The sequence below is a fragment of the Marmota marmota genome, unplaced genomic scaffold, assembly GCF_001458135.2.
Source record: "Marmota marmota marmota unplaced genomic scaffold, marMar, whole genome shotgun sequence".
NCBI classification, from domain to species: Eukaryota; Metazoa; Chordata; class Mammalia; order Rodentia; family Sciuridae; genus Marmota; species Marmota marmota.
Window position 1 is genome coordinate 24,070,595 of NW_026000185.1, and position 22,998 is coordinate 24,093,592.

General features: G+C 49.6%; 1 protein-coding gene and 1 long non-coding RNA gene across 2 annotated transcripts in view; one reads left to right on the forward strand and one right to left on the reverse strand.

The window, feature by feature from the left end:
* Positions 1–22,998, reverse strand: part of Auts2 (activator of transcription and developmental regulator AUTS2) — a 1,115,816-nt gene that overhangs the window by 159,005 nt on the left and 933,813 nt on the right.
* LOC125612405 lies at positions 5,777–8,033 on the forward strand. Its single transcript, XR_007342768.1, has 2 exons — positions 5,777–6,935; positions 7,256–8,033. It is a non-coding gene; the product is annotated as an uncharacterized LOC125612405 (long non-coding RNA).

Genomic DNA, 22,998 nt, shown 5'->3' on the forward strand with positions numbered 1-22,998 from the left:
CCTTTGCCACTGTGAAGTAAAACGGCCTGATGAAGACACTGGGCCCAGTGAGACAGGCCAGGCTCTATCTAGTCTTACCACAGCACAGTGCAACCCATGACCCCAGCCAAGCTGCTTCTCTTCTTGGAGCTCTGGCTTCCTCCCCGCAAGGCTGAGAGGGCGTTTTGTAGTGAGGTGGCAAGCAGCTGGCCTCGAAGTCACAGGCACGCAAGCCCTTGCACAGTGGAGCGTGACCAAGGGTTTGCTTGAAGCACCTGTTTTGAAATTCTTTGCCTTCATATGTCCCACTTAAGGTGTACTGATCCCACAGAGATGCTGCCTGGAGCCCGAGGAGCTGCCCAATAGTCTCAGGTACCTTGAAAGGCACTGCCCTCAGGGTGGGGGAGAAACCTGGCCGGCCACCGTGGGATCTGCTAACAGGGAATCAGGATGACAGACACCTGCAAATGTTTTCATCCCCTGTCATATAAGGTGCATCACACTCTGAAGCAATTGCTTATAGAGAATTATAACCAATCCTTAGGCCCATGCTGGTAAGTAGGAGGGGCAAAAGACTTTTTTTTTCCATATGAGGAAATAGGCAAATTGCTTCACCTCGTGATGTCAATGGGGGAAAAAAATCTTTGAAGGGAATTCTGAAATTCTGAGTCCCCTCTTACAGGTACTGCGTGCGACCTACAGAACAAGAATGCTCTGCAAAAGCCCAGCCAAACATCCAGCTCCTCTCCTCAGCTCTGCCCATATCTCCTGGGCACTTCTAGGACTCCTCCAGCAGGTTCTCACTCCAGAGCTGTCCACATCCCTAACTTGCACTACACCACAGTACTACCTCAGCACAGTACTACCCCAGCACAGTACTGCCCCAGCACAGTATTAACCCAGCACAGTATTAACCCAGCACAGTACTGCCCCAGCACAGTACTACCCAGCACCGTACTGCCCCAGCACAGTACTACCCCAGAACAGTACTACGCCATAGTACTGCCCTACAGTACTACCCCAGCACAGTACTGACACAGCACAGTACTACCCTAGCACAGTACTGCCCCATAGTACTGCCCCACAGTAATATCCCAGCACAGTACTGACCCAGCACAGTACTGACCCAGCACAGTACTACCCCAGCAGCCCACACACTCGTCAGAACTGCGGCAATGTGAACCCCCAGGCTAGCCCTTCACAGGAGGCGCTCCTGTCTTCTTCCTTTCTTCTTCAGATATCCCCATTCTGACTGGAACTCTCTGTTGGGTACAGACTACATCCTAGACTTTCCTCGATCGACCCTCGAGCACCCTGCACAGGATCTAGACACACAGCAGATATCCTGAGGGACTCCTTCAGGACTAAAAGGCTGCCCTAAAATGGATCAAAATAGACATTTCCCCAAAGCAGATATAGACAGCTAATGAAAACACGAAAAGATGCTCAACATCTTTACTCACGGGCAAAATGCAAACTCAAACCAAAATGAGTTGCCACTTTATATCCACTAGAATAGCCACAGTCAGGAGGAGGACCAAGGAGTGAGGAGAGGCGATGGAGAAACTGCAGCCCTCAGAGCGCTGGGGAGTGTTCAAGGGCACAGTCACATGGGAGAACTGTGCAACAGTTCCTTCCCACACCACAGAAACAGAGCTAAGATGCGACCCCACAGCTCTGTTCCCAGGTATTTACCCAAGTGTTGGAGAAACACGTCCACGCAGAACATTCAGGATGACATTATTCATGAGGGACAAAAGTAGAGCCACCCGACTGCTATCAACAGATGAGTGAATAAAGAACACATGGCGGGGCTGGGGATGTGGCTCAAGCGGTAGCGCGCTCGCCTGGCATGCGTGCGGCCCGGGTTCGATCCTCAGCACCACATACAAACAAAGATGTTGTGTCTGCCGAAAACTAAACAATAAACATTAAAAAAAATTCTCTCTCTCTCTCTCTCCCCCTCCCTCTCCTCTCTCTCTTTAAAAAAAAAAAAAAAAAAAAAAAAGAACACATGGCGTCTAAACAATGGAATGGGAGTTATCCATTTTAAAAATGGAGCCCTGATACAAGCCATACCTCAAATGGATCTCGAAAACATTAAGGAAAAAGACAAATACCCACATTGCATTATTTTATCTATATGAAACGACATGCTAAGAATAGGCAAAACCAGCTGGGCACGTTGGTGCAGCCTGTAATCTCAGCAGCACAGGAGGCTGAGATGCGAGGATCGCGAGTTCAAAGCCAGCCTCAGCCTCGGTGAGGGGCTAAGCAACTCAGTGAGACCCTGTCTCTAAATAAAATATGAAATAGGGCTGGGGATGTGACTCAGTGGTTGAGTGCCCCTGAGTTCAATCTCTAGTACCACCCACCAAAACAAAACAACAACAACAACAAAAACAAACAATAGGCAAAACCATAAAGAATGAAGTAGATTAATGGTCCCCAGACTTTGGGAAGTGGGTACGGAGTGGCCAGTGGGTCTGGGACTTCTTCTGGGGGCTGAGAACATGTCTCGGAATTAGTGGCCACGTCTTGCAAATGCTCTAAAAATCACTGTACATGTAAAAAGGGTGATTTTACCACAAAGAATGCACAGTATCTTTCAATAAAATTGTTATTAAAAAGCAAATTAGTCAGACGAGGCTGCCTCGGAGTGGCTTTCAAACCTGAGCATGCAGCAGGCAGCTGGAGCGCTGTGAAACAGGGTGCTGGGCCCCAGCCCTGTGGTTTCTGACCCAGCAGACCTTGGGCGGAGCTCAGGAATCTGATCTCTGACAAGGCCCCTGTGGGAAAGGTCCTCCTGGGCTGGAGCCACATTTTGAGATCCACTGGCCTAGAGCAGCGAACCCCAACTTCAGCACACGTGGTGGACACTGCAAAGTCGTCTAGGTGACTTCCCAGGTCCCCATCCAAAGGCCGGCTTGCTGGCTAGCTGCTGGGAGGGCTGTCGGTGGGAGGTGTCCCTCTCTGTGCACCGTGGACAATTCTGAAGGGCATTCTGGCTGTGGCTCTCCAGGTGGTTAGTGAAGGCTCTCTCTCTGGCCTGCAGCACACAGCTTGCCACCTCCCTCCACCCACCCATTCCTGCTCCGCCTCCTCCTTCTCCAGGCATTGATCCTGAGGACCCTCACTGATACGTATTCTGCTCACCAAACTCCATCTCAGTCTGTCTCATGGGAAAATCCAACCTGTCATAATGCATTGAATCATCTGGGGAGCTTGTTCAAATGCAGATTCTAATTCTATAAATCAGATCTGAGGTTCAGCATTTCTAACAAGCTCCTAGGTGAAGCCTGTGCCGATCCATGGCCCACTTTGTGTGGGGCTGAGATGACCTTAAAGTGCTTCTCTGGTTCCATAATAGGAAGACTATGATCCACCAGGTGGAATGTAGAGAGAGAAAGGTACCATATTTAATAGGTCCTAAAAAGGGACTGATATTACCCTGTCCTTGAGATCCAGGCCACAGAACTGGGTCACAGGTAAGTGTGTTCAATGTACGTCTTTCAGGTATTTCCAGCAGTTAACCCCCCAGGACGGGGGCCAAGACCTGCTTGAGTTACTTTGTGCCCTGTTGTTACAGTGAGCAATCTGCATTGTGCAAGCAGGAGACAAGTGATGACTGATACCCCTACACAGCCTGGTCAGGGAAGCTACGGCTGGGTGGGAAGGAGGTGAGAGGAAAGGCAAAGGCGGGTGGTGGCTGCCATCTTCTGCCCTCCAATATCCCTTGCCTTCTAAGAGCTGGCTGGCCAGTCTGTACCATGTCTAAGTTGGACTGGAATCTGCTACTGGCTCACTGAGATCACCCCAACCTGTCTCTGCGTTTTTCATTCTGTTCAGGCTGACTCTGCATAAAGACAGGCCACTGACTCAGGGCAGGTTTTAAAAAGAGAAAGGGGAAATTTCAATCAAAATTTCAAGATCTTATCTGAGACTGGCCAGAGAGCTGATTTGGGGTAGGGTTAGATGAGGGCAGCGTCTCTGAGAAGACAGAGATCCCTGGCCCTCTTCCACACACTGAGCTATGGTACCGGTCAGCAGGGCTGTGTGACAGATCTGTGAGTGCTCAGGGGAAAGGGGCAGGATGAAGTTGAACCTGTAATACTAATTCTTATGACAAGTTATGAAACTTGGCAATTTGTCATTCTTGAATCTTTCAATTCTCAAATTTCTATCTGTGTTGTGAGTTCAATTGTACAATTTCACAAAAAAATAAAATAAAATAAAATAAGTGGGTTTCAGGAGAGCTTGGGGCAGAATACCAACAAAAAAGGCATAGGCAACTAACGAAGCCCATGTGGAGAAGCCGTGGTTCTAGAAGGACACAATTTTCTGCAGTTTTGCTAGATTTTCATGGCAGTGACATAATAACAAGATGGGGTGGGGGAGAAAGGAAAACCCAGGGTAGGTAAGTCCTCACCATTCTGGACTGTAGCAATGACACAAGTTATGCCCATACCCTGTGTGAGGCACCCAGGAAGGGCACAGCCCAGGAGGCACACCGACAGCAGCAAGTAGGTTTATGAATGAATTTTCAAAGTGCTAGGCAAACTTGAAAACCCATGCAGCAGTGAAGACACACTGCTCTGTCACTGTCACTTGCTGTCTCTTCTTGAGTGGTGTGCGACTGTCATGATGCCCCCTGATCCCACCTGTGTGGTATGTACTCACTAGAGGAGGCAGTCCCTGATCATCCCGGTGAAAGCCCAGCCTTGTGTACAAAAGAGAAAGAAGTCTAGGTGCAGAGCAGCACAAACATCAGTGCTGCAAGTGCTGATTATTTACCAGTGTCTCAGAACCTAGTGATTTCCAAACCTGCTGGAGCTTCTTATGAACATAAACACACACATCCCAACACAGGGCAAAAGGATTCCCAGAAACCTATACCAAAAACACAAGTAAATTATCCTCCGAGCAGGGATTTCTCTCCAGTTTCATTGCTTCCCACAAGGGGAACAATTTCTTGAGAACATAATAGTAAAGGAAACAATACACCACCAAAGAGGAAAATAACATCTTTATAATTACAGATTGACTTCCCAAACAAACTGCACACCTCCACACCTACTCCACTGCAAGCCCAGCGACCGCTCGGAGCCTGCCCGTCCCCTTCAGCTATCAACATTTAAAGCTTAACAGCTCAATCACCAGATTTCTGATACAGAAACTCTAGACAGCAAAACACTCTCAAATGACCCACTCATTTCATTCTGGAGAATGCGGAAAACAGTTACGGGAAGCACAAATCGGGGTTAATACCACTGCAGGCGAGCGCAGCGCCTTGCTGCCTCAAAGAGCCCAATTTCAGTGTGCCAGTTTCAGAGATTACCTAATCATTTCTAAGCTATTCAGATTTTATCAGGCAAGAATTAGCAGCCGGGCTTGGCCCATGCAGACACATCCCTTTATCAGGAAGTCATCTAAGTCCGCATTACTGGAGCAAGGCACCCACATTGATTTCAACCTACTGGTTACTTATCCATTAAATGGGTTTCTTAACCATCACACTGGTTATTTAATTCCTACCCCATGGCTCCCCCAAGAAATAAAAAGTGCACTATAATTATATAAACTCTTAATTAAACTGAAGAAGTCAGTGTTGCCATTATCCATCAGTAATTCCACTCAATTAGGACAATAGACTTCCATTTATTACTGAACTCTTAATTGCTACTCATTTTCCTGGTTAGTAATTGCCAATCCTATCAGACAATGTGCTTAAAGAAAATTCTGCCATGAAATTATATTTCTCTCCATCAAAAGAAAGGTGGAATCAGAGAGCCCTTACGTCCTCAGGAGCTGGGTCCTCTTCTGCAGCCCTAGGCGACTCCAGGCTCAGGAATTTAAAGGCTGATGCCCCGGGGTGGATTATCCTTGCTCCGAACCACAGGAGACTTACCCACAAAGGAAGGGCATATTCAGGTAGCCAGAGAATCCCAAAGCCAAAGCCGAGCAAAGGACACAAAAACAAAGCCGCCCCATGCAATCTCCGGATCTCCAAGGGGAAGCTCCAAGTCTCCAGGAAAGGCGCATCCTAGGTCCTGAGGTGCACGTCCACTGCTAGGGGCAGGTTGGGCGTCTGCTGCATCTCAGCCACGGAGACCCTAGCTGGGGGTCCAAGGGTGGCAGCTGCGGGCGCCCCGACCAGGCCGACCAGCCTTGACCTCCCTGGGTCCGGCTTCCGAGTGGGGTCTTCGCCTGGCAGGCGCCCCGCGCATCAAGGTCTTGGCTCCCGCGCCAGGAAGGGAGGAGGCGCCTCGCAGCCGGCTCCGGGACGCTGCGGGCCGCCAGCGGCGCCAGCGACCTAGCCGCGACTCACAGGTGCGGCGGCCGCGGAGCAGCGCGCCGCCTGCCCCGGGCCCAGCCCGGCCTGGGCAGCGCCCCGTCCAGTCCCGCTGCTCATGATCGGCTTCCAGCTGGCCGAGAAGAGAGGAGCCCGCGGCCGGCACAGACACCGCGGTGGGGAAACTTGACAATTTATGCCCGGGCCAGGGGGGAGTCACCCGCAGTGCACCCGCCGATTGGCTGCGGTGGCGGGGCGCGCAGGCAGAGCGCGCGGCTCCCGAGGCGCACTGCCATCCCAGCGCCAGGGACAGGTGGGCGGCCGACAGGAGGCGCGGGCTAGGCGCGGACCGCCCACCCACCCAGGCAGGAGCCGTGCAAGACGCGCTCTCGCTGTTTGGGCTTGAGACGTCACACTCCCTATTTGAGCCTTCTAGTTGACAATGAGCTCAAGCCACTTACAGCCAGAAGACGTTAGGCATTTACTCCATCTTCAAGTCCCGGAGGAGGAGCGCGAGGTGGAAGACAAGTGGTGGCAAGGGTGAGCAGGACCAGGCCTGGGTAGGGCCACAGCTCTCCTCGTGCCTGTCTTTCTTACAGAAGACTCTGACATCAGGGACATGTCCAGCAGTGCCCCAAGAACTGTGGAGCATCCCCAACCTGAGGTCAGTGAATCAGAGCACACTCCTTTTTATATCCTAAGAAAGGGAGGCTGGAAATAGTTCGGGTCCATCCTTGGCCCCGGAGCTGGCAACCAGGTGGACATGCAGATTCCTGGGTTTCAGCCTCAACAGTTCAGTGCTCCTTGACCCATTAAGAAGAGGGTTCCAGGAGGGGCTGCCAGGAACCAGAAGGTGATACAGCTGCAGATAGCACCCACACCCTAAAAGGGTCTGCTTCCTGGCCCCGCAGCCCTACTGCCCACTCCACACCTATCCCTGGTCAGTGAACACACTCATCTGAGCCGTGTCCCGTTCCACTTCAGGTGTCTATTCTGGCCTTTGCAAACCCGACCGCTCAAGTGGAAAGAAACCATAGAAGTAGAGAGAAGCCGCACGCTGCTCTCCTCAGGCCCAGGGCTGAGAGCTGTGCAGCCCCTCTGGTCCTGGAACGCAGGCAGTCAAGAAGGCGTCTGTCCTGCTGCCCTGTGATGGGAATGATGAGCAGAGTTCCACTTCCTATGGATTTCGAGCCAACCAGTGCTATCAAACCACGGTTTTTAAAGCACCAACAAACTAGAACTAGTCAGAAAAAGTCTCCATTCCTGATGACTCGGGCACTCAAGAGGCAACCTCGGTCTGTTGGTCTGTTTAATAAGCTTTCCAGGTGAGGTGATGAAGGGGCAGTCCTCCAGCCTCAGACCCAGGGCTTCATGTGACTGTGCAGCTTGCAGAGCCTGGAATTTGATTTTTTTATGCTACGTTCTTGTTTAACAAGACCAGGAAAAAGCAAAAAGGGACCATTACCAACTGATCTATTGGGTGCTTGCTGCATGCCCTGAGGCATGACCTTGTTAGTGACAACACTGCCCTATAGGAAGCTGCTCTTGTCTCTATTTTACAGCCGAGAAAACAGAATCAAGCATGTCAAATAATTTGTTGAAAGTCACACAACCAGCAAGTGGCAGAACTAGCTACAAACCCAGGCTTGGGTTGGCGCTAGAACCCAAGTCTCTGACTTAACACGGCACTGCTCATGACTAAAAGAAGACTCCACCTTTCTTTGTATGACATACTGAAAAAAATAGAATCATGTGAAATATATATTGATGGAAATGTGCTTTTCTTTTTAACGTGTTGAATTTCCTAATGTCCACGATGAGCACGTTATGACCAGCATAGTTTTTAACGTTACGAACTCTGTGGAGGGCTCAAAGGCCATCCTTGGCCCCCAGAGAAGACTAGAGGTTACTTTTCACATGTTTGGTGGCTGCAGAATCAGCCAAACTGGGGAATGGTGGGTAATCTGCTCAGCAGCCAGCCCAGGGTCAGAGGAGGCAGGCCAACGGGTAGCTGTGAGGTAGGTGGCAAGTGAGGGGTGCAGGGACAAAGGCACAGGTTTAAGGACTACAGTGGGTGAAGGAACCAAGTCTTCCTGTTGAGAGTGGGCTTCTGTGGGTCTCAGACCTTGGTTCTTCTCCTGCAGCAGAGCAAGGCAGCATCACCTGTGACCCCAAAGCTTTAAGATGGACAACCACAAAACGGGCTGTGGTGTCATCTTTGGTGATCACTGGCACAAGGCCATATTCAGGTGCACCTTCTGTCCCCTTTGCGTAGGAACCCCTGCCAGTCTCCGTGAGGGGAGAGGCCAGGTGGAAGCACCTTGTCCTCCTAGCCTTACTCAGTCACATGAGCTGGCATCCTGAGTCCCACTGCAGTGGCCTTCTGCCACCCCACATTGCCAGTGTGCAGGTGACTTTGTGAACATTGACTACAACTCCCTTTAACCAGCAAGTCAAGTAAAAATAATTGAGCAGGCACTCTACTTACTAGAAGTGTCACCAACATCTATGTGCTGGAGCTCAGCGCACAAAGTTCTCACAGAAGCCACAGTGAGGAAAGTGACACACGAAGACCGTTATTTTGCTTCCCGGGAGAGGCTGGCATTCACAGCACTGTGAGGCTCCCGTGCCCCAGGAGAATGAGGGTCCCGTGCCCCAGGAGAGAATGAGGCTCCCATGCCCCAGGAGAATGAGGGTCCCATGCCCCAGGAGAGAATGCTTTCACGTGTCTTGGCACCAAGGGCTCCAGTGTATTGACCATGCAACAGAAGTTTCTTTTTGGTCATAAAATATAAAATTAGGGTGACTGGCTCCAAGGTCTAGAGATGAGTGAGGGAAGAGGGGGGGTCACCCCATTCACTCAAAGACATCACCCTTCTCTTAAACAGGTCCCTGCAGCAGCCTCATCACCACCCATTTCTAAAGTGTTCGTAAAATAAAGGAGCGTGTGTGTGTCCCCAAAGAAGCTCTGACTACCTCGAGGCCAGCAGGGAACGGGAGAATGAGAATCTGGGAGTCAGAAAGTTCCATGTCCCGAGGTCTGCTTGGTGGCTAGCCCTGCACACCTGGCAGTCACTTCACACTGCAGCCATGTCCCCTCCCTGCAGCTGTCGTGTGGACTCAGTTCAGTACCCATGTCCTCCCCAAAGGCTGCAATGACTGGCCTCCAGCTAGAGGGGCCCGGTATGGCCTCATTTTAGGAGCACATATACACAACATCTACACAAATGCAAAGCCAAGCCCTGGGCACTGGCCGGCAAGGTCCCTGTAAAAGCAGTGCTGTGGCCAGAGACCCAGGTCAACACAGTTCTCTGTGGCCTCCTGGCCTTGCCTCTACTCTCACTCCTGTTTGGAAGGGGAAGAAATATTTCAGGCTGTGTGTGAGGTGGAGTGCGTTGGTGGGGAGGCACGGAGGAGGAGGCCAGAGTGGACAGGATGCTTTGCTGAGATGAGATGCCCTATTGGGTAGGCCTGGGACGAGCCTGGCCCCATGCTTGGGATGATGGGCTGAGAATCTACCATGGAAGCTGAGCAGAAGCTGAGCAGAAGCTACCAGACATATTTCCTCGAGTTTCTAGGTCATTTTTCCCCACAGGGTTTTGCACACAAAAGGGTTGGCGGCTTTATTCCTCCCTTAGACCACGCTCCTCCATAGTCTCTGCCGGGCTCCATCATGTATACCAGCTTCTGCCCACGTGGAGGAGTGGGGAAAGGGGACACAGGCCGCAGGCCCACTCTCCTGACAGGAGCGGCTACAGCAGCCCACGCTCAGAAGTCCCCGCCCACACCCGTGGGAAGCCCAGCCTGGGAGAGACCCCACTATGTGAGTGGCAGGGCTACAGCTGGGGGTGGTAGGAAATGCTCGGGAGGGTGTGGGAGCACGTGGGGTGCCCTACAAATGCTCACAGTGGATGCTTCACTTTCAGTGCACAGACACTTTCTAACCCTGATATATAGATTGGAGTCTGATGTGCTTAGATCTCAGGATGGAAAGGTTTCTAAAGAAATACTCCAGAAATACCAGAATTCAGATGTAAAAAACCGTGTGAGAATCGAGAACAAAGCGGGCAAGGCAGAGGGAGCCCGTGACCTTTCATCCCAGCGCCTTCCCCACCAGAGACAGTGGCAATCCGCGCAGCGCCATTTGATGCAAATGCCTCTCAGAAAAGCGCCAGTGGATAATAGATAAAAAGATTATCTGTGACATTATGAAAAATGAAAGTTTAAAAATGGCCACATGTCCCCGGGGGGGAAAAAATTCCGAAACTTTATTCAGTCTTGTTGAAAGGCAAGAGAGAAGCTGTGTTCCGCTCAGCCTGCCTCTTGCCCATTGTTCTGATGCCTTCCCCAGCTCATCAGTTTAAAACACCTTGCCTGCTGGCTTCTCTTTACTGGAAACACAAGGTCTGAGAAGCTACCACAGCCATTTCTTTCCCTAACTTGACTCAGGTGCTGCGGTTCTCACGCCCCCTCCTCTGCCCCCACCCCTCTGTGCGAGACTCATCTGCACACTTAACAGGTGAACCAGAGCTTCAAGGCATGGGCTCCCAGGCAGCAGAGTCTGATTTCTGTCCAGGTCTCTCTCAGAGGCTCAGGATGGAAGTCTCACATTTAATGGGCCAGGACCAGCTGTGAACCCCTCGGCTGACTACTCGGATTTCTTTCTTTGCTGGAGAGAGGAGGAAAGATCCTAGACCTTCTATCTCCCAGGTTCTGGCACTCCCGCTCCACAGCGTTTCTTTTAAAGAGCACTTCACGAGTGTAACCCAAGACCCCAGGAAGTAGTTGATCCGTTAGACCAGCCACTTGGATCTCAAGTGGCTGACATGTAGAGGAACCTATCTGAACACCGAGGCCCTAAAAAGGTGCCACTGCTTCCAACCAAGGGGGTGACACCAGTTCAGTGCGAGGGTCTAGAAAGAGACCACCTGGTTCAGATTCAGTTCTACTGCCTGCTAGCTGGGCTTCTGTTGAGAAAGCCTCAATATCTGAATTTCTCCATTTACCAAACAACTATAGTAAGATTATTGGGTTGAATCATATAGAATTGCTGACATTTGAACATTTTGAATAAAGTTAAGATTATTAGTTAGAACCACATAAAATTGCTGACATTTGATTGTCTCTGACATAAAAAATGGTGACTTCCTATGGCTCATCCAGATACCTCGAAGGTGGTCGATGTGGACAAAAGGCAGAGAGCCAGAGGAAGCTGTACCAAAGTGCTGGGTACACAGTGGTGCTCAACAAAGGTCAGCTGGCACTGTATTGTCAAGAACCTGACAGCAATCACATGCCTGTATCCCAGCGCCTGGAGAGGCTGAGGCAGGAGGATCATGAGTTCAAAGCAGTCTCAGCAAAAATGAGTGCTAAGCAGCTCAGTGAGACCCTGTCTCTAAATAAAATACAAAATAGGACTGGGGGTGTGGCTCAGTGGTCAAGTGCCCTTGAGTTCAATGCCTGGTACCCCCCCCCAACAAAAAAAAAACATAGAAAGGGCTGGGGCTGGGGCTGAATGGTTAAGCACCCCTGGGTTCAATACTGGTACAAAAAAAAAAAAAAAGACCATGGTGTTGTACACCAAGCTTAAACTCTATGTCTTCATGACTCCATTTTTTATTTTGGGGGGTGGGGGTACCAGGTATTGAACCCAGGGGCACTCGACCACTGAGCCACATCCCCAGCCATATTTTGTATTTTATTTAGAGACAGGGCCTCACTGAGTTGCTTAGGGCCTCGCTGAGTTGCTGAGGCTGGCTTTGAACTCTCGATCCTCCGCCTCAGCCTCCAGAGCCTCTGGGATGACAGGCGTGGGCCAAGGCATCCAGCTTCATGACTCCATCTTATGTCTCATTTCCTTTTGAAAAATCCCTTCCCATGTGGAATCCCTCCCATTCTGGGGCCATTTTATCCATTCCTGGGCACTCTCAAAAGTAAGTTGGTATGACTGGAATTATACCTACACCTATTCAAACAGATATTTCAAAAATATGCTTGAAAATAAATGTGAACTGTAAAATGCACAAATAATGGAGGACAGGGCGGTGGCCCTTTTTTGCCTCCAACTACAGCTGGCTGGAAGCTGGGCAGCACTGAGCTCGGAATGAGGAGCAGCTGAGGTTGTCTGCAGGGAAGCCGTACACCTCGCGGTATATCCCCAGTGCAGAACAGAGACTCCCTCAAGACTGCTCGTCCCAGGATGCGTCCCCCAGACCCCAGCCTGGTGCTCCTGTGGTTCAGTGGAACATTCTGCAGGGTGGGCTAAGGAGTTGCCTGTGCCCCGACCTGAAGGTGCTCGAGGCTATGCACTTCTCTATGTGCTTTCTTCCTCTCTGTACTGCAAATGGAGGAGAGGAAGGAGTTGAGTCACTGCAACTGTCGGAGTGAGAAGGAAATAGAGGAATTAGGAAACCTATGGACAAGGGCTGACCTTGAAGATGCAGCAGTAAATGTCAGCCTGCCAACCAGTGGGACCGAGCAGCCATCTGAGGGGCAGGCGTGCAGCTCGTCTTCCCACAGCAGATTTCAGGATGCGGCCCTTAGTTGTGACTATTCCTGAAATATCCATGCCAGCACTGGACAGGCTTCCTGGGCTGATTTATTTGGGTGTTGTCCCTGACATCCAAAGCAGAGCCCCATCCAGGCTCCCAGGCACAGCATTTCTGGTAGCAATCCCTAAGATGCCTGACCCTAAATACAGTTTCCTTTCCTATACACACACACACGTGCACGCGCAAGCACACACATACGCTCCCATACTTTAATGAAATCAATCCCCAGTGGACTAATCATAATTATCTTGAAAGTTTGCTTGCTTCTTTTTAAATTACAAAATACTTCTGGACTACAAAAAAAAAATTGGAGGATAATATAAGGATATATGTAAGGGAAACCTAAAGAGCTGTCCTCCAACTTAAGAAATATGTATTTCAGATCTCCCTCACAGGTGAGCATGTCACCAACATGATATTTATTATGAACAGCATGGCATTTATAATTCTGCTATAGATGTATGTAAATACAAACAGGATGTGATACGTCCCCTGTTTGGAAAATAAATGTGAACTGTAAAATGCACAAATAATGGAGGACAGGGCGTGTGGCCCTTCTTTGCCTCCAACCACAGCTGGCTGGAAGCTGGACAGCACTGATTCGGAATTTATTTCACTGGCTTTGTTTGGTATCTGACCTTCTACTCCTCTTAGGCAAGGGGTTTGATTGTGGTTCACGGGGCCTCTTCTGGTTTGTTATTTGCTATAAAGAAACTGGCCAGATTCTGCCTGAGTCAGGTACCAGATCACAAAGAATTGAACCAGGGTATGCTTGAGAGTACAGGCCTCCCCTTGTACCCTCTGGAGCAGGTACAAACTGGGGCCACCTGGGACAAACCCAGACTTGGCATGGTGGATCACTTTGCTTTCATGCATGTCATCTGTGTGACCAACCAGGAGCCTTGTGCCATCACAAGATCTGATGGGCTTCTCAGAATGAGCCAGTTTGTGACTCTTTTAGCAGAAAGTTATTCATGAGAATCCTGATTGGTAAACCGGGGAGTTGAGGAGGGATATGCTGAGCACCCTCCCGCTGCTGTGTTGCAGGCCTGTGTTGCAGAGGGCTCAGAGCACAATCAAACACACAGCCCCATGAGACCCACGGCCCCAGAGGGCCAGAGCATCCTTCCTGTGCATCAGGTCGGCTGAGTCCACGTCAGCACAGGTTGGACTGCCCTCTGTAGCACCCCAAAGCTGACTGGCCGTGGCTCGTCAATGCTTCCTAGTTCAGCCTCTTAATTGGCCTATTTCTATGGAAATGAGCTTATTGCTAATCAGGCTTCCTCACAGCTCCAGCCAGTTCCTGAGGTACCCCTCGCATTTGAAATAGTGCTGAATTAGAACTGACCACAGAAGTCAAGAGGACAGTCAATGGGAGTCAAAAGGCGCATCAGAGGAGTCAGTAAATTTGGTTTCCCTTTGGGAAAAGTAAAGCAGATCCTAAGCTTAATCAACCCCTTGAAAGGCCGGGTGCAGGGACATAAGGAGAAGTCCACGTGTGGTGGGCTGGGCTGGGCCAATGTCACATCCATGTGGTGGCCTGCGAGTGTCTGGAACCAGGTCGGAGCTGAGTTTTCTGTCACTGCAGCAGCATACACCCTGGGCTCTGGCTTTGTTGGCAGAACATGGGAGGCAAAGCCAGCGTCCACCAGCCTGGAGGAGGGGTGCTCAGGCCTGCAGTCACCATGGCTTCCCATGCCTGTCTGTGCCGCCTCCTCCGGCTCTGGTGCCCGCCTGCTCTGGTGCCACGCCTGCTCTGGCTGAAGCTTCACCGTGTGCCCCAGGTGCCTCCCTCACTCTCTCTGCGTTTAGGAATTAAGATGCACAGCCATTTTATCAAGGGTTGTTTCCCGCCCAAATTGCATTTGACCAGTTTTATTTCTGCCTGAAATTAAAACACAGAACTTACATATCCCAAGCTGTCACAGTATGAGTGAAACCCCAGAAATAAATCCCGTCTAATGACAGAGCAATCCGGAGACCTCAGTGGGAAACAAGATACTTTGTTTAATAATTATCAGGCTGCTTTCAGGGCCTGTCTGCCAAAGCAGCGGTGTCAGAACCGCACAGGGAAGAATTTTTCCCCTGGATTTCACCCTGGGAAAGACTAAAGCCATTTAAAACCAGACTGGACGCTTTTGATTTACATTTCTGATATTAAATGCGGAGCGGCTGCCTGCATCTATGCTACGGGGCATTACTTCAGTGCGAAGAAACGGGAGGTGGCAGAGATCCAGTTTACTAATGAACAAGCTTATCTGGAGGAAAACAGCTTTTCACACCGTAACAAACAATGAACACCTCTTAGATAACAAATTCAATGGCGAAAATATAGCACTGTACATGTCACAGTCCCGTAATTTAATGGAGGCACTTGCAGCATTAGTGGTTTACATTAATTTTTAAAATTAATTTTGTTTGGCCCGCAGGGAAAATATTTTCTTTTTTGTTTCTGATATCCTGCAGCTCATTAACACTGCTTACTGCTGCTCCACAATGCCATCCGTAATCGTCCACTGGCTAGCCAGAGGCCATTTTTAAAAGAAGAAAACTGGCAGAAGGGTGGAAGCGGCTTTTCTGCTTCCTTCCACAAAGAAAGGCCCTCCTAGCCTGACAGAGCTGCTCAGCAGCCATTCCTAGTGGCTCTGAAGGATCCCAGAGGCTCCTCTTCCACCGCTCACCAGCACTATCTCCAGCGCAGTGGCCCCCGAACCTGGGACTCTCAGGATTACCTGGGCACCTGGGCAGTTTCTGCAAAGATGCAGACTACGAGGTCCTCCGTCACGTCCATCCTCCCACCACCCCACAAAAGGGTTAACTACAGGCTACCAAGAACACAGGCCCCTCTCCCTCTGCCTGGGGCAGGGAGATCAGGGAATTCACTGCTAATCACTGCGGTTGTGATTTCTGATTTCAACTGGCAGCAAAGAGAATTGAACTGGAGTCCCCTGAGAGCAGCCAGCTCCACAAGGCAGACCCTGGGCTTGTTAAGCTGCCGTGCTGCCACGCGATTATCAATTTTAAATTAATCTCCCCAGCCTCTTTAAAGTGGTTGCTAAAAATATAATCTCTGGGATATCTTACCATAAGACTTAACTAAAGGGAAAAATTTGGGTAATAATTAAGTGCTTCCCCGGGTCTAAGCCTCCCGTAAAGCCGTCTGGAGACTGGGCCAATCCACTGGCAGTGAGGAGGCCAGCCATGGGCAGTCCCAGGGCCCGAGCAAGCTGGTTTATAAGTTACACACTTTCTCTAAATAAAACTTAAACAGGCAATGTGCATTTGAACAAAAGGTTAAAGATACAGGACTACACTGTATTAAAACAAATCCTTCCCTATTTTTAACCCAAAGAAGTTTGGAAGGGAAAGCCAGAAACACTGTCTAGACAGACTTTGACTGAGCTCACGAGGGAGTCGTTACGAACTCACTTTATAGGGACATAATCTGGGTTATATATACAACACATTTTCTTTTTAAGGCAGCAACATGGTGGGACAGAATGAACAAAAGTGAAAGGAGTTCTTATTCACAGAAAGGGCCCTCGTGGAAAGATCTTTGGCCCTCACAGAAGCTCAAGCCCAAAGCAGACATTTCTGAGAGCTGCTGAGGGGGGTGAAGGAACCACAGCGACCCCTTAGCAAAGCCCAGCCCTCTCCCCACACCGCAGCTCGCAGCCCAGTGAAAAGACGCTTCTGTGATCAGCAAATCCCAAGTTTCCCCAGAGAGAAGCATGTTTTTCCTTCCCTCCTCCAGACTTCCTATTTTTCTGGGCAACATGGTGCAAAGGCTGAATTGATTGATTATTTATCTATCTATCTACCACTGGGGATTTAACCACTGAGCCACATCCCTAGTCCTTTTTGTTTTTTTTATTTTGAGACAGGGCCTAAGTTTCTTAGGGCCTCACAAAGTTGCTGAGGCTGGCTTTGAACTTGAGATCTTCCTGCCTTGGCATCAGGAGTCCCTGGGATGACAGGCCACAAGCCTGGCAAAGGCAGGATAACTTAGAGCACAAGTTCTGAACTAATAAGTGTCCCTTCTATGTATGTATAGCCACTCAAGTCTGAGGGAATGGGAGCTCCTGGAAGCCCAGCAGGAACCCACTGGGCTGGGCTAGCCGGACACACAGAAGGAAGCCAAGGGGTGGAGGGAGGGGAAGATGGGGGACAGGAGACACTGTGCAGGGGCTGGCAGGTGGCCTGGGGGGAGGTTTTTATATAACCACACTGTGCCTTGTTTCAACAATAATGATAAAGAACATCTCCAACTTCATGAAATTCCATTATTTCTATAATTTCCTTTCTTAAGAGCAAAGAATAAAATAACTCATCCCTCCCACTACCAGCTAGATATATGACCTTGAGAAAGTTTCTTAACATCTCTGGTTTAAAAAAGTGGGCTGGTAAGACAAGCTCTAAAATTCTGATCTAATTATTCCGAGTTTAAAAAATCTTACCATACAGAACTTAATTTTCACTCCATCATTGGCCAAGTAAAAATAAAAATGAAGAACTTATCAGCAGACACATTTTCACTGTATAAACAATAGAAAGTGTAAAGGTTTAAAAAAAATGAGTCAATCAGCTACTGGGGGAGGCAGGGCTGAGAGAGGAGGCCCACGCAACACAGCGAAGCCCCTTGCAGAACACAAAAAATGAGCCAGTTGCACACACCTCAAAAACAAAAGGAAAAGGAAAAGATGGTGCAGTCATGGGAAAACCCCAAGCCTCTGGAGAGTAGAGACACTCTTGCTGGAGGCCAAGGTCCTCTTTGTTGAGGCCAAGTTTGCCTGGGAAGAAGGGGGTCCCGAAAGCAAAAGTATCGGTGGCAGCTGGGGGTTCTAAAGATCTGGTCTTTGCCGGGCCCCTGACTCTCAACTGATTTTTGTACAGATTCCTCCTGAAGATTTGACTCAAGCTGTGGGCTTCCTTCTGAGTATGCAAACAGATTCCCTTAAACATACTTCCAGGGGTTCCTGGGCTCCTTGACGTTTATCTGCAACCTCAACCTCACAGGGATGGCTTAGGCCCAGGACAGCATCCTGCTCCAGGCCCCTACACAGGCACATCTCTATCCCCTCCCATTTGCCTGAAGGCCTGTAGCTCCCCCTTTTCCTCAAGAAGAAATTTATTTTTCAATTAAACACATAACCTGACTCTCCCCACTCACCAGAGCAATTCCACAGGAGTCTGGCATGTGTGGCTCTGGAGCGGAAGGTGGAGGGACAGAGGACAGTGGAGGGACAGAGGATGGTGGACATAGTCTGATGGCCTGTGGGTCCTCAGAGTAGGGCTTCCATCTGGAGGCTCAGCTCAGAACCTTCTTCCATGGAGAATTCCACCAGTAAACAGGTCCTCCTCCCCTCCTATTGGACCTCCTTCCTCCATCCTTTTGACCTGCCATCCCCCCTACAGAACTAATAGGAAATGGGCACCTGCCGGGAGGCCCAGCAGGAAGCACCCTCTTGGAATGTCAGTGAGGCCTGGGGCCCTGCATGACACACATTTGCTTAGCTTAAGCTCATTGGGAAGTCACCTGGCTCTGCCCTCACTTGGGTCCATTCTAATTGGCACAGGAATACTGGCTTCTGAGGACAGAAATTTGCAATGTGTTTTAGGGAAGCATGATCCCACCCCATCAGTGGTGGATATTTTTTTAAATAAAATTTTGTTATAGATTGGCCCAGTGCCTTTATTTATTTTTATGTGCTGCTGAGGGTCAAACCCAGTGCCTCACTCATGCTAGGAGAACCTTTTCCTTGAGCCACTGAGCCCTAGCCCCAGCCCACATCAGTGGTAGATATTTTTGAAGGCACTGTTGTGCATCCCCAAGTAGCTACAGTGACCAGTTCCTCAGGGGCCCGAGTCTGGCCTGGTAACGTCATCACGGCCTGCTTTTCAGAGCGCCTGGCCATCCTCTATCACCCTCCAGCGTTTTCCAGGCGGATTATGAATCCTATGGGAGGAGGAGAAAAATGGTGGCTGAGGGGCAGGCTCTCCCTCTCGCCCCCTCTCCAACCAATGGCCCAACTAAATGGGTCCAAAAACCTCTCCTCAAGAAAGTGGCAGGTGAGGCACTGAGATCAGAGGAGCTGCAGATTCAATCACTCAGCTGAATGGAGAGTCCACAGATGGAGTCTATCACCAGACAGCCGACATGCAGGGGAGCAGGCAGCAGACCTCTGCAAGAAGAGCCCGAGACTAGCACTCCTTAGTGGCACTGCTCTGTGCTGGCCCAGGCAGGGTGGGCTTGAAACTCACTCCTCCAACTCTGAGGAAGACCCCGACCCCGTCTCTGGTGGGCCAAAGCAGTGCCGCAGGGACAGGCTTGCACCAAGGGTTTATTAGAAGATTAACTGCTTAGGAGCTGGAGTCCCATTGGCTCAAGGAAAAGGTTCTCCAGAGTTGAAGTGTCAGTCCCCATTTTTACTAAGGTGACTTCCCAGCAGTACTTCATGTGGAGGAGTCCAAGCTGCCCAGCTCGACTTTCCTGAGATGTTCCTCACTCCATCTTGGTGGTCTGGGCCCTGGTGGACTGACTTTGATTAGCAATATCATTTACCAAAGAAGTGCGCGGGAGGACGGGAACTGAGTGGAGGGCGGGTCTAGTCAGACAGACACAATAACATAGCTAAACACAGACAGTCTGGGTAGAGCTGAATGTGGAAAAGCCCTCACTTCTTAATGCCTTCAGAAACTGGGGAAAGGATGGGGCTGGGTGGCTCAGTGACAGCAAAATGCACTTCAGCTCACTGTACACACATAGAGCACAATTTGTTATGTCTCTGGTTGTACAAAGAGTAGTCACACCATCCATGTCTCCATAAATGTACTTAGAGTAGAGATGTCCATCTCATTCCACCATCTTTCCTACCCCCTGCCCCTCCCTTACCCTCTCTCCCCTTTGCCCTATCTAAATTTCCTCCATTCCTCCCATGCTCCCCATCACCACCATTATGGATCCGCATCCATTTATCAGAGAGAACATTCAGCCTTTGTTTTGGGATTGGCTTACTTTACTTAGTATAATATTCTTCAACTCCATCCATTTACTAGCAAATACCATGATTTTATTCTCTTTTAAAGCTGAGTAATATTCAATTGTGTACATATACCACAATTTCTTTATCCATTCATCTATTGTAGGGCATCTAGGTTGGTTGTACAATTTAGCTATTCTGAATTGCTGCTATAACCATTAATGTGGCTGCGTCACTGGAGTATGCTGGTTTTAAGTCCTCTGTGTATTAACCGAGAAGTGGGATAGCTGGGTCAAATGGTGGTTCCATTCCAAGTTTTCTAAGGAATATCCTTACTGCTTTCCAGATTGGTTGCACCAATTTGCAGTCCCACCAGCCATGTAACTGTGCACCTTTCCCCCACATTCTCTCCAACACTTATTGTTGCTTGTATTCTTTTTTTTTCTTAAAATTTTTTACTTGTAGATCGACATAATATTTATTTATTTTAATTTTTATTTTAGTTGTCATTGGATCATTATTAATTATATGTGGTGCTGAGAATTGAACCTTGTAGCTCTCACATGCTAGATAAGCGCTCTACCCCGGAGCCACAACCTCAGCCCCTACAATATCTATTTATTTTTATGGGGTGCTGAGGATTGAACCTAGTACAAGGCAGGCAGGCGCTCTACCTCTGAGCTATAGCCCCAGCTCTGTTGCTTGTATTCTTAACAATTGCCATTCTGACTGGAGTGAGATGAAATCTTAGAGTAGTTTTGATTTGCATTTCTTTATTTTCTAGAGATGTTGAACATCTTTTCATGTATTTGTCGATTGATTATGTATCTTCTTCTGAGAAGTGTCTGTTCAGCTCCTTAGCCCATTTGTTGATTGGGTTATTTGTTTTTTTGGTGTTAAGTTTTTTGAGGTCTTTATAAATCCTGGAGAGTGGGATTTATCTGATGTGTGTGTGACAAAAATCTGCTCCCATTCTGTACTCCTGCCCTAACGTGTGCCAGACCCTGAGCTAGGACCTCTACTGCTGAGAAAGAGGCTGGGAAGGGAAGGAAGTGGAGGCCCGAGTCCAGGTTCTGGTTTTTATTTTGTAATTACCTCAAGGGAAAGTACTTAATATTTTGGTGTTTAGTTTACTAATAACTTTTAGGGTTGGAAGAAAAATAATCACTTCAGCAAATGGGGTTAAGAGTCTTAGATTCAGAAAAAGGACACTGAACTCCTGGTGCCAGCTCTGTCAGGTAACTTCCTGGTGGCAGGGAGAGAGAAGGCCCTAGAAGCCGGGGTGGGGGGTAGGGTGGGTGGTGTGTGGGGGGGTGGGTGGCACTTCCTTTCCAGGGCCTCACTCCCAGCAGGCGCTGGCCCATGCAGCCTGCCATTCCGGCTTGGTCCAGATCAGTCCAGGCATTCACAGCCTGATGGCATGGATCTGTTTGCTGTCCCAGGTATGGATGTCTCTAAGGTCCTTTACACTTTTTTTCAGTGCTAGGTATTGAACTCAGGGGCACTCGACCACTGAGCCACATCACAGCCCTATTCTATATTTTATTTAGAGACAGGATTTCACTGAGCTGCTTAGCGCCTCATTTTTGCTGAGGCTGGTTTTGAACTCACAATCCTCCTGCCTCAGCCTCCCAAACTGCTGGGATTACAGGCTTGAGCCCCGGGGCCCGGCTTTAAGGTCCTTTTTAGCTCCACAGTCTGGGATATGTCCTGTCATTGTCTGCATACTCTGCTAGGAGGGTATGAGGACAAAGCACATGTGAACTGTCCTGTGACCTTGCCAGAGTAGGGGATAAATGGAAAGCAGGGCTTAGTGCACTGTTTTCATGGCTCCGATGATTAGGGACACAGAAGACAAGGACTGGCCTACTTGGGAGCCCCCGGAGCCTGGACCCTGTGTACCCTGGAAACATGTCACCGGGCTGTGTGCTCCAGCAGTGCACAGCGGCCTTCCTGGTCAGCCCAAGCAGAGCGTCTCAAGACCTGCCAAGGCTCGTGAGGGATTTAGTGTCAGGGGCTGCTGTGAATCACTCCATACACCCCTGGCCCGGAACCAAAAGGGTTCAAGATAATTTTAAAAGATAATGGAGAAAAAACACTTCAAAAATGACGGTAGAGGGCTTGCTGGGAGGTATCCCAGGGGTAGAGCATATGTTTAGCACATATAAGGCCGTGACTTTGATCCCAGCACTGAAAAAACAAGTGAGTGGTGGAGAAGAAGGTCGGTCAGCACGGTGGAGCGGGACGAGGCTGGCCTTCCAGCTCTCCACCACATATTGGTTACCAGTGGCCGCCCACCTTGCTACAGGCTTCCCCCAGCCACAGTGATGAGGGTCCCCTAGCCAGTTTCACAGTCCAGGGGGCCACAAGATTCAGAGAAACCAACTCTTCCAAAGAAGCTCAATTATTCCTGACCCCGTGACCAGAGTGCAGTCTTCTGAAGATCTACAGAAATAAAACAAATACGATGGACTAAACAATATCTTCCCGCTCATGCATTCAGAAGTCCCAGCGCTGAGTCTCACTGTGCTGCGGGCACCTCCTCTGCAAAGCTCCTGGTGCCCTCCGAGGAGGCCTGCAGGAGAGGTTGGTCCTCTGGTTCTCTGCCAGTCGGGCTTACTTGGGAGATTCTGGAATAATACTTCCCAAAGTCTGTGCAGGGGACCTGGACACGTGAGTGAGTGTTCTAGGGTTGAGTCTGTTGGCAGCACACTATAAGCACCTCCACCTACCCCAGCCCTTTCAAAAAAACCTGTTTCATCTGAACTCACTCAATGATTCTCAAAGAAAATCCTTTATCCAAGAACAACCATTCATATCTTCTGGGAAAAATATTCCAGCAAACATTTCTGAAAATGCCCATCTAGAGAAGAAGAATGTGTATGTTTTTGGAATCCCCAAAAACATTATTCCTCTTGGTGAAATTTCGAGAGCTATGGCAGGACAGTGAGTTTGACAGGCATTTCCTGGAAATCACCAGGGAAATGTCAATTCTCAGTGGCTGGTCAGTAGCAGCCTGAGGGAGTTGAGATGCCCGTGTGGACGAACGCCGTGAGTCCCCCTTCCAATGGCTCAGCTTCACAACTTCCCTCCTCGCTCTAAGAGGGACATGCCAATGTGGGCCATGGGCAAGACGGAGAGCTGAGAATTGAGGGGTCCCTGTGCGAGGGGAGCGCTCAGAGGGAGGACAGGTGTC